This window comes from Chaetodon auriga, chromosome 20 (genome assembly GCF_051107435.1).
Source record: "Chaetodon auriga isolate fChaAug3 chromosome 20, fChaAug3.hap1, whole genome shotgun sequence".
Lineage (NCBI taxonomy): Eukaryota > Metazoa > Chordata > Actinopteri > Chaetodontiformes > Chaetodontidae > Chaetodon > Chaetodon auriga.
Window position 1 is genome coordinate 5150165 of NC_135093.1, and position 15358 is coordinate 5165522.

At 42.9% G+C, this 15358-nt stretch overlaps 1 long non-coding RNA gene across 1 annotated transcript; it reads left to right on the forward strand.

Annotated features, from left to right (window-relative positions):
- Window positions 1–9932: 9932 nt before the first annotated feature.
- LOC143339491 (uncharacterized) lies at window positions 9933–12053 on the forward strand. The gene is made up of 3 exons (XR_013079327.1): window positions 9933–10045; window positions 11054–11323; window positions 11595–12053. It is a non-coding gene; the product is annotated as an uncharacterized LOC143339491 (long non-coding RNA).
- Window positions 12054–15358: the final 3305 nt, after the last annotated feature.

A 15358-nucleotide genomic window follows, 5' to 3' on the forward strand; every position in this document is an offset into this window, starting at 1 on the left:
CTTATCAACACGCAGCAGCTCTGTATAAACACTTTGCTGAGGAGTCTGACAGGGCAAGGCTTGTTAGCGACAAAGAAACTCATATTCCTGCAAATTCAGTATAATCACTCCTCCGATACCAGCCCCCATACACAGCCCCTTCCACACACATCAGTGTGTTCCCAGCATCCAATCCGCTCTCAGTGTTCTTCAATAAAGCCCCCTCTGACAAACATGATGGAGAGCCACTCTGCTTCAGAGCGGGATACTCAGAAAACGACTTGATGATAAAATATTGCCATCCTGGCAGTTGACTTGCCAATCCAAATTAAAAAAAGTTAGAGTGGCCAGGTTTATGCTGCACCCTTCACTGCTGCTATATTTCACGCTTTTACACCTGCTGCACACTCACATACTCACACACTTACCGACCTGAACCTTTCTCTCTTTCCAGTAAGTGTTGCAAAGCCCAGTAACCTAATAAGTAAATCAGGTGCAAGGCGCTTCATCGCTGGATGCTGATGCTTCATCACACCTTTAAAACTGGGGAAATCCTACAGTGGCTCTATCATCGACCTTTAAATATGAGATGAATATGAGATATATCGACCCACGGCAGTTTTGACTGGAGGCTAACTCACAGCAGGGACTTCCTGAGTTTGAATATAATAATCTGCAATGCACAACTGTTGTTTTGTTTTTTTACATTATATATAGAATATTTGTTTTTTCCTACTTTTTAAAAGTTTTCAACATTGTTTGACTTGCTTTATCTGACTCACTTCTGATAAGAGGAGGCAGGAAATAGCTTCTACAGTAGAAAACATTTGTGCACTGCTGCACAAATAGTCAGATTATTTTGCTTTCTACAAATTCAGGATTCAAGAGGGCAGTTTACGGAGTTATTTTCCACTTTTCTGTTCCTGTTGATTCTGCCCACCTGAAATCCTTGCTGAGCTAATACTACCCCATTTCATTTACACTTCTTATATTTATTCATTTTATTTAACCCTTACCTTACAAGGTGAGACTTTAAGAGTCATTTCTTATTTACAATGATGGCCTGGCATGTGCCAGAAGTAGTGGGGAAGAGGGGGGCAAACAAAAAAGGGCAGATTGCATTGAAAAGATGGTGTGAGAACGATCTAACAACAGCAGGTGTGCACCTTCAGTCTGCCTCCAGCACTCATTAAAAAAAAGACTGATTAGAGTTCCAGCAACAACAAGAAAATAACTATCTGGACACATCCTGCCACATCAATTTAAAAACATGTTTAACACTTATCCAAAGACATAACTACTGCATCTTGACATTAGGTGCTGGTTGGGTTTGTTGAGTCTTTAATACCATATCGAAGTCTTAAAGTTATACTTGAGAATCAAGAATGAAGCAGAATTTATCTATTTATTTTCTTTTTGACCTTTTTGACCTTGTTATTGTCTCGGTTGGTTTCTTTCAGTTTGTTGAACAAGCCTTTTAATGCCCCATAATGCACCTCTCTAACTCAGACATTTGGTCACCATTTTCGGAAGTAACAAAACAAGACACAGGACACCTTATACTTCATGACGTTTTGCTGCATGCTTCACAAATTGATCTCGGCTCTCTGGACTTTTACATTGTCGTTGAGAAAACTTGATGGTTTGGCCACTGCTGTTCCATAATCTGTAGTTCTTCATCAGAGGGAAAAGGGGTGAGAGAAGAAAAATGGCTGCTATCAAAGTAATTGCAAGCTGCAGAATGTCCCGTTTATGTGGCTCGTCATGGTGAGGTGTGGGGTTTTCAATTATGTTACTGGAGATGTACAATAAAGGAGACTCAGAGGTGTAAAACAAACATTTGAGGGCTGGGATTTGAAACGTACAGAAACTGTCCAACCAGCAGGGGTTGAGGTCAATGAAAACTGCGTCCACATGAATTACAAGACAGACTGCTGGACCGTCTCCCTCTGTCCACCACATTTAAAGCGCCATTGATGAGCTATAATGGTGTTTTATTGTGTGAATTGGACCTGGGAGGCCATGCCGGGGTAGAAGGAGGGGAGCTATGACTTTTCACTGATGTTTTATATCCAATTATCTTCATGCTGAGTGGAGGGAGGAATGGCAAACACGGGCTAAATGGTGCGTTTCATATGTGGTCAAACTCACTTCTAACCTCAGGCTGCGAATATCAGCTGAGCCTGTGCTGCCGAGCTGGGCTGTTACTTGCTTGTATTAGCTGATGCAGAGGGATGAAAAGATGACTGCATCGCTCTTTCTTATGTCCATACCGATGTTAAAAATATGTTGGAATTTAGCAACCATCTGTACCAGTTCTCCAAAGTAATTGCCATATTGTTAGATGAAATCAAATATTATTTTTGCACTTTGTGACGCTGTTCAACTAATTTTTACAGTTTATCATTGTACTTTGGCCCTGTTCACACAGATAAGCGTTAATGCTTCCATAATGCAATTAATATCCCTCTAATACATTATCATGGCTCCCACAGCATGCACATCGAACAACCAGCAGCACAGCTTATCACTCTTTGTGATCCAGCTTTATTTCAGCATTATCTCATGTGTCACCTGTAGTGTCATGGTTACCTGTCATATCCCAACAAATGTCTTGCTTGTATTTCACATCTGTGTTGCAGCAGAATTAATGGAGTCGCCATGGCATAATAGCTGGATTTATGACCACCTCTCCCCCTCGGGGATGATCAAGGTCACATCTGCATGTTTGACAGCCATTCAGCTGCCATTGTTCCCATCGCTGCTCTGTTCAGATGCAGCACAGAATCGGCTGGGCAGATGAATGTGTCCGTGAAAGAAAATAAGTGTAAACAATAATAATTGAAGTGGAGAATACAGGATATGAATGTATGTTCGCTGTTATGCACAGATAAAGTATGAGCATTGGAGGGGAGGCATGTCAGAGGAGAGAGATGAGCGAGCAAACAAGTAAGATGGAGCGACACCATAAGAAAAGGCAACATATTGTCAGCTGGAGAATGGTACTCATGGACAGATGGAATGAACACAAGTGAAAGAGGCTAGTTCTCTCAAGGCCAAATTCTCCATATGAGAAGTTATTAGCTATGTAATCAGATAAGATAAACTGAAATGAGATAATCCTTTATGAACCCAACAGCGTGGAAATTTGCAGTGTTACCCCTTAAATTCCACCGGGGCGTAATGTTCACGTTCCACCCGTGACGCGTCCACAGGAGCTGATTGCTGCCATTATAGACAATATGTGCAATTCCACCGGCCATGTCCTGTCTCTATATCAGAAGGGTCCCAGAAGGGCTAAATTACAATAAGTAAAATAAGGAAATGGTTGAGGTCACATTATTGCATATAGGAAGGATCTGCGATATGTCTTCTTCACACACCGGGGATGAAGCAGCCTGTCACCAAAGGAGCTGCCCATGCTGTGTGTTCAGCACAGGCTGGGACATATTCTCCAGCAGGGATGATGGAGTTTAGCTATCATCCTCTTCTCTCCCACCTCCACTGGGTTGGGGGGGCATCCCTGGACAGAGCTGGCCTACTTAGTCTGCTTAGTCTATTCCTGTCGGTAGTTGACATGCCGCTGCCCCAGCGGACCACTCCATGGAAGATGACTGATGACACCATGGAGTCAAAAGAGGTCCTCAGGAGTGACCCCTGCACTCCAGTCTCCTAAGCAGATAGTCAGTTCTGGCCTTTATGCATTTGTTCGGTCAAGTTTGTTCTTCAGGCAAACACTCAGGTTCTGGTGTAGGAGGAGAGTGCTGCACTTGCAGATGTCCAACACCAGCTCTTCGGTTTCCCTGCACTGATCTGGGAGCAGTTCTGCTGGCACCGATCCGCAAATCCCCGGGTTAGTTCTTTGTACTCTCTGTGGTCCCAATCTGTGATGAGGCCAATGACTGCAGAGCCGTCGGAGAGCTTTTGCTGGCCACAGTTATCTGATTTGTGTATGAAGTCTGCATGCAGCAGGTGAAGAGGATGGAAGTCAGGACTGTTGTACATCCTAGAGATAAACGAGGAGCAGCCTCTCCAGGGGCTTCATTTTCCCTCTCTTTCATTTCTCAATGATTTCCACTTTAATACAACACGAGCAACAGAAGTAGTATGAAACAAAATGCATTTCCACACAGAAAAGCCAATAACCTGAGAAAATAACCATTTTAAATTAAGCTGAGGTTTTGAAGTAGCACAGGAGTTATGGTGGCTCTCTGTGGAATCATTTCTAGCATGACAATCAAGTGACTGTAAACACTTGAGACTATACTCAGCTATAGCAAATCACACTTAATTAGTTTGTATTGGATGTTTACAGACAATGTAATATGTGAAATTGTGGGTGTCAGTGAGTTTTTCTCCACTTATTGCAAAACTCTATTTAGAGAAACAGTGTAATTAGAATCGTATCATATAGACGTGTCAGTGTTGTGGAATTAACTATCACACGTTTCATGTGTTGAAGGTGTCGTCATGTCGAACAGAGTGAAAGGTTGAAGCTCGCTGAACACAGCCACAGCGACTGTTGGAGTGAAAAACAAAGGCGTTGACTGGGTTCACAGTCAGTCACAGATGCACCAGGATACAAATGAAGCCAAGCTTGCGAGCCTGTCACTACACCCACATGGCACTCATTTCACTGAAATAATATAACCGAAACACCTTTTTCATCGTGGCTTTCTACTTGAGGCGTCAGTGCTTTGTTCGCACTTTTGCTACCATGCCTGCCTGAAAGGGCTGCCACTTGCTGCTACTGTTGTTCATATATTGAAGCGTTTCAAAAACCTCACCTCCACCCAAGGACCCGTCTTTGAACACTGAGTCTACGTTTCCTCAAGGAGTAGTTATTATTGCCACTCTCCGCTCCCTGCTGTGCCGAGTTTGTCGTTCTTTTTTGGAGATGAGAGATTATCATTGCTGTACATTTTCTACCTTCATTCCCTGTTTCCGACTGACAGCAGTTGTTCTCTATCCACAACTGACTGGTAATTATTGTGATGAAAGTCTGCTAACTCTTCATGAAGTACTACTACTATTACTATTACTATTACTGTAATCCAGACCACTATGATTTCCTTACCTGATCCTTCGATTTTAACCCAAACCATGATCTTTTACTCACCCTTCCTCACCCTAATCAAACCGGATTTATAACAGTAACAGTGATTCATAATGGCAATGATACCGTCCTGCCGAGAAGTGTGTCGGCTCAGAAAACGCTTCTACATTTATGTGCCTAAATAATGTCATTAAAAATAATGTGCTTTGCAATTTGGAGGACTTGTTGATGAATCCATCTGTAGAAACACAGTCCACAGTCCCCTAGAGGGAAAGTTATTAGCGTCAGTCCCAACTCCCCGCTGTGCTTAGCTTAGTGTTTCTTCATTCACATAATACTGTAATTAATTGAGTCTGCTGACTGAACTATGCTATATATTTTACATTACATTTAGCAGGTCCTGTTGTCCAAAGCCACTTAGGGTACAACAGGTGATTCAGAACAAAAACAACGGAAAAAGATTTGCTAATTTGCAGCGCTAATGATCTGTGGATCAATCATTTCTAACGTTTACAGATCTGTGCTGCGTAATCAGCAGTGGATATGTCCTTTCTTCCTGTCTAGCACTGTTCTTATTTTCAGAGCTATTAACAAGAGGATTAACTGTAAAATGTCACCTAGCAACACAATTTGTTGACTTCCTCAGAGTTTCGGGATGAAATGCTACAATTTTCATCTTCATTTTATCACGAACATACGTTAAATCAAACGTGCCGGTTGTTATTTTATCATCAATTGACATAAAACGCAGTCAGACAAAAACAAAGCAAAACAATCTTCAGGTATGACAGGTTTTCTGTGACCGTAGTTTAAAAGTGATAACAAAAAAAAAAAAAAAGAAAGAGGAAAAGCACGCTCACTTGAAATCAGTTGGATGAGCAAAACACCACCGGAGCAGAAAGACGTTTGGGTCTTCCTGGATGCGAGCACTGCCCAATCTCACTAAGCGTAGCAGCATAGCAGAGGCCTAAATTCAATTCTGACACTTTGACAGACAAGTGCAGATAAAAACTAGTCACACTATTGTAAAGTTGAGATTTTTTGGAGGACTGCAAACCAGATTCAAGGTAGGATTTCTTATCATCTTGTGCAGTGTTCGTTGTACAAAGAACGAAGGTGACAGGTGCACCATCAACCAGAATAATGCACTGTCAAGGGTGGCATATTCTTCCTTCATCTACTTCTTTAACATCACGGCTCAACATTCTTGCAGGGCTGGCTGTAGATACACTTCTGCAGCCCTCAACATCGTTGTTTGGAGAAGTGTTTGAGCAACAGCGAAACAGTGCGTGTGCCTGTGTACAATAACAGCTGACAGAGCGCATCCTGGGAGTGTGGGGGCTGCATGGACGAGCTCTGATGAGATGGACTGCTTGTCATGTTTCTGCCAGATATTGAAAGATATTGCCTTCTTGGGAAATAGGGCAAGTGAATAGACAAAAGAAAAAAATGGAGGAAGTAAAAATTTAAATGCCATATCATGTTGTACTGCCACACACGAGAGGTATCCGAACACGAGTCCTGTGAGGTCTGGTACCTGCCAGTAACCTGTAAAAACAGCTGTGTAATGCATAGAAAAGATATGAATATAACAGGTAAAAATGAGCTAAATTTGGGTGGGAAAAAGAAATGAAAATGCAGCTAATGTTGTCAAACCTAATCAGCTGTCAGGATTTTTTTTATTGTGAAAGCCTATGACACAACCTTTGACCCCTAAATTCACATCCGGCCAAATAATGGGACCCCACAGGCAAGCTTCACACCAGTACATCAAAATGAATGACATGAAGGCAGAAATAGCCAGCGGTGAATACCAATTAGTGGACAATACATCATCAACGACCAAGTTGGACATTTGGGATAAATTTGAGTGTGAGGATGAAGTTAGCAGTGGCTCTGCTGCTCGTAAAAAGTATGAAAAAGTAGTTGATTGCTGCAAGCAGACGAAAACCGAGGAGGGTGGACACTCCTTTTCTGAACGGCAACCCCATGGCCAATTAAATGAGTGAATGGCTACACAGGTGGTGACAAGCATGCTATGGTTATGATTTGAATTCATGTTTGTACATGTTGGAATTGCACCAGTAAAAGTAAAGCACTTGAAAGTGAGTGAGCTTTTAATCGTGGATCAAATCGTGGGACTTTATTAACAGGGCGGGTCTGGATTTGACTTCAGTTGACTCACCAGGTTTGCTGCATCGTCTTTTTACCTTGTTACCATTACTCATTCTTACCATTTCGAAGCCTGGTGCCTGCCAAATAATAATACTGATTTCCAATTTTCTTTTGGCTGATGAGCAAAATATCCCCCATATCGCTGTTAATAAAACTTTTCACCTTGGGAATATTTTCCAGAAGCAGTTAAGGCTTGAAATTTGCATGCTGTTACTCTGTACATGACAAACATCGTGATAAAGTAATTAAAATGTGAAATGGATTTTAAGATTTGCCTCGCACACGGACTTTGAGCATGCAGCTCTGAGCGCTGAATGTGTAAATCCCAGAGTTTTTTTAAATTACTGCATCTCCATGTGTATTGATTTTCAATGTCAACGTGATATTAAAATGTTTGGTTACAAGGCCAAACAAACTAGCATCTGGCATGTGTCATGCTGCGGCCCTGCCTGTTTTCCTTCCATCATCAGAAACCCATCAGTGTGTTGCTTCAGGACACTTCAGCAGAGCGGGTGCTTGTTTTGACAGCTGCTGCAACCCATCCAGCGTCCATGTGAATTACTGTCTCCTTAATTACAACATGACATACAGTGATATCACATGCAGGGAGTTGCTGTCTGCAGAACAGTGAGTTAAGACTGTCTTAGCGACCTCCGGCTCATTATTTTGGTTTAACGACCCACAACACCCAAATAAATGGACATTATATGTGGAAATGAAGCTGAGTGTGTGTTTGTCGACTTGTCTTTGCTCTGACTTGAGTGTATAAGGTCACCAGTGGCTCCTTCAATGATGTGCGGTTCTGCCACATCATGACACCCAAAGTGCTTCAGCGAAGGGGCAATGCACAGCACCCACGGCAGCCATTTTTAACCAGAATGCTCAAACATCAGCTTGAGGTGGAGAGGGAGAGGAACACTGAGCCCGTTGCGCTGGGGATGATGAGGTGGCCAGATGGAGGGAGCCAGGTTGTGAATTTTTGCCGGGACACCGGGGAATGCCCCTACTCTTTGTGACAAGTGCCACAGGATCTTTAATGAGCACGCTGAGTCAGGACCGCGGTTTAACGTCTCGTCTGAAGGACGGCTTCGCCTGCAGCACAGCATCCCTGCACTGGGGAAGCGGGATTTATTAGGACCAGAGGGAAGATTTCCCCCTACTGGCCCACCAACACAACTTCCAGCAGAAACTTAATCCTCAGAGGTCTCCCACCCAAGTACCAGCTTAGCTCCAGCCATTCAGCAGACACAGGGAACATGTTGGCATGGCTGCTGAATAGATTTTAGATCAGAAATTCTTCCATTAAGGGCATTTTAAAAGTGATAATTCGGAGGAGCTTGGTTTCTATTTGATTCTGGCCTGTATAAAGTTATCAAGAGGGGGCAATTATATGAATTTAATGGTTGAACAACCTTGAGAGAGATACAACCTGAGTGGAAAGAAGCGATGAATGGAATTTAAGTTTGGTTTGTTTTGCTGATGATGAAAGGCCTCTCAGGGCTGAAACCGTCTTCCAGCAGCGGCACCGAAAGCTTGCATGACACCCATGACTGCGACCACTCACCGCAGCGACAGTCAAGGGGTAATAATAGAGATAATCAATAGAGATATTGATTGTCTCTATTATTTTATTCCAGCACTTTTTTTTTTTACACCCGGATGCTGCACTTGTATGTCCTTGGGTGGAAGACACACCGTTCATCTGTGTCTCATTATTACAGAATCAGACACAATAAAAGCAACCTCCTCAACATTTCTTCTTGTTGCCAGTATCCCCCTGACACACACACACACACACACACACACACTCACACACACACACACACACAGACACACACACAGACACACACACACACACACATACACACACGCAGGCACACACACTTCTGCTGTATGTTTTCCTCTCGTCCTCTTCACCACTTCAGTTGTACTGTTGAGATAACATGAATGAATTTGCATTTTACATTCCTAAATTCGCTGATGATAAATGGTTCAGTCGTTCTGTTTGGTAATGGCACGCCGTTCTTTGAACATATCCAAACTGTTTGTGCTATAATTGCTTCCCTGAATTGCTTTTCTTAATTCATCATTGTTCATCATGTAATGAAATGTGGCGTCTAATCAATTAATTATTTCCTGTAATTATTTATTAAAACTTGATTGCATTTCCGCGGCAACACTGAGCGACACACTTGTGAACATATTCTGCCAAACAGTCGGGGATAAATGTATTAGTTATTGGCTATTAAGAGACAATGTTATTGTGTGTGGAGATGAATTAATTGAAGGAATTATGCAAATGAAATGCTGAAATTTCACTTCGCTTCACACTGATTCGTACAGTTAAATCTATCTGTCTATCTAAAGCAAAGTATTTCTGATTGCTCAAATGCATATTTACATACATATTTGGAAACTTTGACTCACAGCTGAACCTTTGTTATGCAAAGCATGTCTCAAAAGATGCTGTGTTTAATGCTATGTGAGTTGATGTCAACAAATACAATACTGCTGTTAGTCACTGTAAACAGTAAACAAATTAATGCTCTACTATTTTTATAGAACAGGTTTTTTTTACTGGTTTTTGACACTTGCGACCTTTAAGACTCAGAGCTGAACAGCTTGTTTGTTGTAAATAATATCATTCATCAGGGCAGTCCACTTGGTCGAACCTGTTAAACCTGAAGACACACCTGCTCTGTTCATGTGAGCTGAGGCTGACACAGAGGCCGACAGTCTGTGTGAGTGTCTTTAAGGGCGGTGTGTGCTCACTTCTCTCCTCTGAGGAAACTCTACAGAGAGACCCGACGGAGAGGCCACTCTGAAAGCGAAAGGGTAAGACCATTACTCGTTTTCTCTACTCTTAATGGCCGCCTCGCACTTCCTTTCCAAGTCGCTTTCATGGCCAAAGAAGCTGATGAAATTTCATTACTTATGATTGAAAACCAATGGCGTTTTGAAAGCGGGATGAGATGGAAAGGTGCGCACAAAATGCCAGTATACCCTCCTGATGCCAGCAATCTAATTTACTGTCAGGGGTAATAAATGGGGAGCCACCGGATGGCACAGATAAGATGTTATTTCACCATCAGGGTTATCACTTAATATCTGATAATGTCTGTGGGGAGCAATTGTATCCGACAGTTAAAACAGGGGGCCTCAACTCCTGGCAGGAGAAATGATCATCGCTGTGGAAGAATTGTTAATCTGTCAAATCAATGTGACTTCACTCAATAAAGCGTTCATAAAGGGACTTAAGTTTAGTGCGCAGTGTTAATGATTCACACTTGTGGAAGATGATTTCTCCTTAATGAAACTGAACAGCTCTGCATATAATCTGTTGGGTGCTCTGTGGTTTAAAAGGGCTATAATACATGTATAGATTTATCTGAGAACAGGCGTCTTCATCACACTGATTAAGCAGAGCACAGTGGACCTTCTAGTAGTTCGATTTCACATTTACATTGTGCTCAATTACCTTTTTCTCTTAGTGTATTTTAAGACAACACAAGGTCCTCGATGTTTAAGGAAGAATGTGAGGCAGGAATGTTACCTGGGGAGTTGCAAACATTCCTTAAACTAGACTGAGTTGGAGGTTATAATAAAACACACCCTAGCAAGTGCAGTGAACAAAGGTTGTATCATGGCAGAGCTGCCAAAACAACATCACAGCATTATGACACTGGATACTGGATGTTGTTATTGTAAGCAAAGCCTGTAATATGAAGCCTGAAAGGATGGGAGTCAACACATAATGTGGGTCATAGTTTTCCCAGTGGAAGTTCAGCTCTAGCGACGCTGTGGCACACATACAACATTACCTTCCGGGGATTTTCTTTGCAGATCTGCTCCATCTACCCTCAAACCATTACATTCTACCTGCCCGAGGCATCATGGGAAGAGGTGAGAGCGAGGAGTGGGACGAGAAGTACCCGGACGTGACGCAAACTCAGCCCCAGAGGCACAAGGAGACGGAGAGCAGGAGCTCAGGGAGCAGCTGTCCCAAGTGCTGCTTGCGGACGAGGGACTGTCTGATGAGCGCAGAGTGCGGCAGGGCGCTCCAGATCTCCAGCGTCGTCGCCATGTGTGGAATGTGCATCCGCATGTTTGTATGTGAGTGTCAACCTCAGACGCAAGCATATACCTGCACGGCCATGACCATTAGCTGCTCTCATGGCTCACAGAAGGGAAAATAATTACCAGCTTAGATGAGAAGGAATCTATAAAAACATGTAATATATAACCCTGACATTTAAAAGGTGGATCACTGATAATTTGCACCTTTCTGTCTGTGTATATACACAGTAATTAACGTCCCACAAAATTCCAATACGAGAAAAACTCTTAATCCTAATTATTATTTTGTACCTTTCTTATATTGCAGAACCTAACCTTGGACATCAGGACCAGCTTTTTCAGACAGTCCTCAGCATCCTCCAACACCTTTCATGAGACGCTGTATGGTTTCCTTCCAATCTCACATTTACAAAAATACATATCAAAACAGCAATTTCATCCGCCAAGTTCTCTTAAATTCTCTAGCTCGTTTATTTAACGTAAACAAATTCACTGTCTGTACATTGTATATAAGAGACAATCATTATGAATGAGCAGGCTGCATATCATTGTAAAATTTGAAAGCCTCTCTGATTGATCACTTCTGACTGATCGAAATGCTGCAGTATTTACTCCAGATGTTGTATATTTAGTTTTCAATAATGTAAAATAACTGTAATAGTATGTAAAAAGACACAAGTGAACTTCATGATGTGAAGAGGAATAAATACTACGGTGCAACCCCAACATCCTCTCCTAAACTATGAGACAGATGGCCATATGGTCGGGGAAAGCTGTGACACATCCGAAGTAATGAAAAACTTGAAATAAAGGTTTTTCAATAACAAGGACAAAGCGTATTCAATTCACTAATAATAGAGACTTGCAATTAATTAAAAGACTTTGACAAGCATGATGCAACTCAACGACATCCTTTGCTGTCAACACCCTCAGCCAAGGTAATGTGGAAAAAGCCGCTGAGCGCGCACACAATGAGCGAGCTAACAAAGAAGGTTTAAAATCATTTTCAGCGTGGTGTTACAAAACAATGCAAAACTGCACTGATTCTTGATATGCTGAGGGACAAATGCACGAAAACCGAGACATGTGACAACCCCACGTATGAGCGACAGCTGCGGGTCTTAGGTGTTGAGCCTTCTGCACAAGTACATGTCTCACACATCCGGTGAGACGGAGCGTGGGTGGACAGCAGAGGTCGAGCCATTGTGGGAAGGCAGAATGCAAAATGGGAAGAGAGATCTTGTGCCTGACAACTTGAATGCAGTTCACTGTCAACATGCTGCTCAAAGCAGTAATGAGATCCATGATGCACTTTTAACTATTTAACTTAAAGAATGAGCAGCAGCAGGTTGTTAAGAAAGTTTTCTTACAGTTCAGATGAAGGGAGAAACGACAGATTAACAGAGTGACCCCAGCTTGATTGACGAGCATTCGGAGAAGATAAAGCAGCAAATAAGCAGCAAATAAAGCAGAAAGTAAGAAGCAGCAGAAGTAATTTGACCGAGCACCCACTACTTTCCATCACTCTCTTCACCGTGAAGCCACAGTGACCCTCAGCCTCATCCATGCAGGCCTGCTGTAACCAAGCAGGTGTGTGCACCTGAACAGGCAGCTAAGGGTTAGTCCATGCCTGTGTAGTAGCTCCAGGAGCTAATCCAGAGGAATTAGCTTTTGTAGGAGGGTTTTCTGTGTTTGCTTTTGGACTCACTGCTTGCCCCGAAACACGCTGCTTTGTCAGAGTTTCCCACATCTCTAGAATGGAGGTGGCAGGTGCAAAGTTAGCACGACCCCTTAGTCACAGCGGCCACAGTTGTTAAAATGACATCCAGGTTGAAAAATACCGGAATTTTTTCTTCAAGCTTCTGTTAATGCAAGACTAATACTTCCTGTCGCTGCCTCCCAGTTGAAGGTTTTCACTGGCCAAACATTGTAAGGATGTTAACTTAAAATATGCTCTTCTTACCTACATTTTTCCCTAATCACTGAGTTTTGGCTTTGCAGGGCAGCTTTGCTCATTGTTTCCAGTCGACGGCTGAACCAGGCGGAATCAAATAATCTTCTCACAGATAAGCGAGCAGGAAAGTGAGTGTGTAAATGCAAAAAAAAAAAAAAAAACAAATCTTTCTGTCTCGATCGTCTGTGTTCTTCAGAGACCCCCTGGGGGTGGCAGTGACATTTCGAAAACGACTCGGTGGATAGAGCCTGACTCGGAACTCCAGAACGCAGGATAATGGCGCTTTGATCATCCTGTACTTTCTCATGCAAACTCGATCACTGCTCCAGACACGCAATCGCACAGACCAACCGGAGTAGGACAACAAATCCCCTGTTTATCTCCGACGTCGAAGGCAGCGGTGAAGCTTCAAAAACGGCTGCAATAGATGTCTTTTATCACCGGAGCTCAGAGACCCAACTGAAAAGCGCACAACATAAATGATTGGTAATTTGCAATCGTTTTAAGGTAATGTTGAGGTTAAAACCCACAGGGACGAGTATGGAGTCTTTGAGCGCCATTGATTTCTGAGAATGATTTGTAGGTCATCTATCTTCCTCTTTAGCTTTTCATTTGGAGTCTTATTATTTCATTTCCTTTTCTCGTTCTCTCTCTGCTTTTCTCTAATTCCCTCTCTCTTGTCGCTGCCTCTTGTGTGGCACTGTGTCAGCGCAGGCATCACAATACAGGGGTGACATTTCAAACAGACAGATTAGGGCTTCTCTCCAATTAATTTTGCTTTCCTTCCCCTGTTAAATACACAATCAACCAAAGGCAAAATGTCAGTGAAACAAACGAGGAGCCGCCATGTGGCTGACAATTACCGCCAAGCACCTCACAAATGCCAATATGTTAAAGTGGGAGCAGTGTGCGAGATGAATGGGGACAAACGACAATCTTTGAGGAGCCTTGTTGTTGCTGCAGCACTGAAACAGGAATGTATGTGGTTACCTGCCATTGTTATCTGATGCGGTGACAGAAAACATGCTGTGGAAAGTGTAAAGGTTTCAATTAGATGATATATAACACCTCCACTAGTTTCTTTTCAACACAAAGTATGTGTGAAGACCATCACAGCAAGGGAAGGGATGGTTTTAGACGTATAGTTCAAGAATAAAACGTTTCTTAAAAGCAGATTTTGGGAATGGGAATATCCAGGAAGATGACAACAGCAGAAACTTCTCCTTCTTTTGGTTTTGTAGTGGAAACAGCTGATCAGTCATGTAAGTCATGTTCGCTATGTCAGAACTTATTTGGCAAAGGTTTTCCCATCGCCCATTTAGTGCACTGACATGTCTTCAATAAAGGCAAGAAAGTATAAAGTAAAAGTATTCCAGTCCAAAACTGTTCAGTTCAACTTCATTCTCTCAAACTGCTGCAGGTCAAATGGCCAACAGTGAGTGTTTGAAGGGCAAACTCGCAGAAAAATGCACACATCATATGCAAATCAGTTAGGCTCGCACGTTTGCTAAATACAAATATCAAAACTGGCGAGAGAAGCCGAGCAGTGAATGTCGAGGGAGGGAAGGAAAGGGCCAAAGGGAATCTGTGGGCTCGTTATTGTATTGTTGTACACAGGTGACCCTCTGTGGGGGAGCATGAACTGTGCTGAAGAAAAACCAGATCTGCTCCAACGAGAGGAAACACACATCGAGGTTAAGCAGGATTTCAAGCTGTCCCTGTTGTGAACACGCTCCCCCTCATCCGTGTTGCCAAGTACATCTCCGAGCCATCCACACCTCTCCACCACATCCCTCACAGGGCTAAATGTGCCAAACCTGGGTGAAGCGCGCCCTCCTGCCTCCTCCCAGCCCCGGGGGAGTTACTGAAAGAATGGCGGAAAATCAGTCAGGTGTGCTGTTCGCAGGCCGCATCCTGTTTGTCAGGGAGGGGAAACAGAAATTCTCCTTGCTCCTCCAAGTCAGTTTAATCGCATTCTTTTGCCAAGACGCACAGCCGGCCCTGCCTGTGATTGACTTGGCCCGCAGCCAGCCTCAATACAATTTGTTGCATAAATGCTAAATCGATGGGTCATTACACTAATGAAATGACATGACAGAGAGACGTGATACTATAGA